We start from the raw sequence: 2,630 nt of genomic DNA, 5'->3' as shown, positions 1-2,630 counted from the left end.
GGGGGGACTTTTGATGAATTTTTTTTTTTTAAACTGATAAATTTTACGATATTATAATATGTTTCATTAGTCGTTGGAACTGAGACCCCCTGCGTGCACCCGCTTTAGCAAAACTCTGTTTTAGTTTCTTGATTACGGGTCACACATTGCCTACAGTAAAGTGTGTAAATTAAATCAACGCGAACAAACAAATATCTATCAGCGACATTCTTAAATTCCCACTAGGTAGCAAGGTCTTGTTACTACTTTGCATCATACCACTAAACATTCTGTCCACAATGTGAAGAGTGTTAAACATCGGTGTTTTCAATCATTCGTTTTTAACTTTGTTTTATCTTACGATATGAATACTATGACTTAGAGGTTTCAGACATCTCAGAACAGTTTCACCTTGGCCTAAAATCTTCATAACTTTTGTTTTAACGTTTGGATCTGTAGAAATGAAATTATGCTGACAATGAACATGACACTAAACAAAAGTTATTTAAACTTGATTAGACTTATTTTTACCAACTATCAATCAATAATTTACAAATTAATTAACTGGAATATAAAATCAAAGAAGAATTTAAAATATATTTGAAGTCGATGTATGCAGATAAAATAACAAGAGAGATAGAACCTGTAAAATGCCTACAAGCAAAAAGATTTGACACCAGAATAATTTATATGAATAATGAGTTTTAAAATGCTACCAAGTTGTCACGAGCCTACTTAATATGGTATATTTTCAAAATGCATCCTAAATGATCAGATACAAACCAGCACCCATCCTCGCCTATAAAAAAAATCACAATGTAGACAAAGAAACAAGTAATCAGATCAATCTTTATATCAACTCTTTGCTACCAGTGCTAAACCTTGACCCCGAACAAAATGCAGTAAAATAGAAAAATAGTTTGCGAAATGAATTGCCTTTTTATAATCGTTTATCATCACAGGAAGAGACAGACAAAGAAACGAAGTCATGCTAATTTCTTCGGTTACGGGTACATTCAGAAGTTTACCATTCGCGTATCGATTACGACTCCAAAGATCCAAGATATACTGACAGGCATGCTGCAGAATGCTGATCTTTGAGGCGTGTTCATTCGCCATCAGAGCCGGGAGGTGACGACGTAACTCTTGGAACGCTTCGTTGATACTTTCCACCCGCCGTCTCTCCCTTGAATTCCTACGCTCCACATAGCATTTGGATCTTTTAGAATGAGGAACATGTTGTCTTTTACTCCTACTGTTTTTAAATACTTTTCCATTGTTAACATTAGTTATTCTGTCTATCAAATTAGGTTCATGGTATGATTCTGGAGTCCAGTGTAGTCTCCAATGATTTTGAATCAGATCCTTATTTAGTAGGTTTGTCGGTGCATGAACAATTGTTCCCCGGGATAACTTCCCAGAAGCTACTCCAATTCCTTGAGCAAGTAAGCTGGATTTGACAGAGCAGTAGTTTTCGTTAGAATAGAACTGAATATCACAGGCAGTAGGAGCCGTATTGACATCATAATGATATGCCATGTCTGGGGTGCCTTTGGTGAAAGGATATAGCTCATTGCCTGAATTTTCTTCTCTCAAAATATTGCACAAGGTATTACTACATATTATCTCGTCCTCGTTCCTGTCAGGGTTAGGAGCGATAGAAATATCAAAAGCTGAATACATCTTTGGGAATTCGCAAGGGCACACAGGCATATACTTTTGGTTCTCAGATTCCAAATGAAGGCTTCTGGTATCTCTTTCCAAGAAACGACAAGATAACCTGAACCTTTGAGTCATACTGCCATCTTTTTTCAGCTTTTGTTGTGCAACCGAAGAAATAGGTCCTTATTTATTTGCTTCACAGCGGTCGCCAAGAATATGATGAATAAAACTTGAACAGTCCTCACATTTTAAGAAATATAAAGTGCCTTCAGAAATATTCCGTGCTTGTGGGTTAACAAGTCTAAAGGATAAACCACCTTCGACAAGAGGTTAAGGGGATATTGAAACACGATTGGGAAAAGTATGGTATAGGCGGTAGGAATAGATTTGCATTTAAATGGTTCTGAACAACTTAACATTGACAGAAGGGATTGACAAACAGCATAACTGTTGGTATGTGGGCAGAAGGACAGGGGAAGGGGTAGGGGAGGGAGAGGGGCAAAGGAGGGAGAGGTGGGAGACAGTCGCTATGACAGTGGAACAAAACACAAGACAAGGAGATAAAGGGGTTAGGCCAATTGAGCACTTTAAGTGACCACACGACCTTTATACTTGACCACTACCAATTTGCCTTGTCCTCCCTGTTGGCCGCTCTGATTGGTGTGCAATCCGTCACATGAATCCCAGGCTGGATACAAACCCCGACACCCTACGTGAGCAATCAGCAGACCTCCTGCTGCTGTAGTCGTAGCCTGCCACGCGTCAGATGAGGTTGTCTCTAACTGTGACATATGACACAACGCTTCATTTTATTGACACAGTTCATTTGATCCAATCTTCTCTCATTTGTCAGCATGAGGCTGCGTGTGTTCACAGGAGAGGGACCTTCAGTGTGAGACTACGTTGAAAGAGATTTAGATTTGGGAGTTGGGGTGTGTCTGTGTGTGAGTGTGTGTATGTGTGTGTGTGTGTGTGTGTGTGTGTGTGTG

Source organism: Aplysia californica, unplaced genomic scaffold (assembly GCF_000002075.1).
Source record: "Aplysia californica isolate F4 #8 unplaced genomic scaffold, AplCal3.0 scaffold00159, whole genome shotgun sequence".
Taxonomy (NCBI): domain Eukaryota; kingdom Metazoa; phylum Mollusca; class Gastropoda; order Aplysiida; family Aplysiidae; genus Aplysia; species Aplysia californica.
This window is presented reverse-complemented; position numbering follows the sequence as displayed.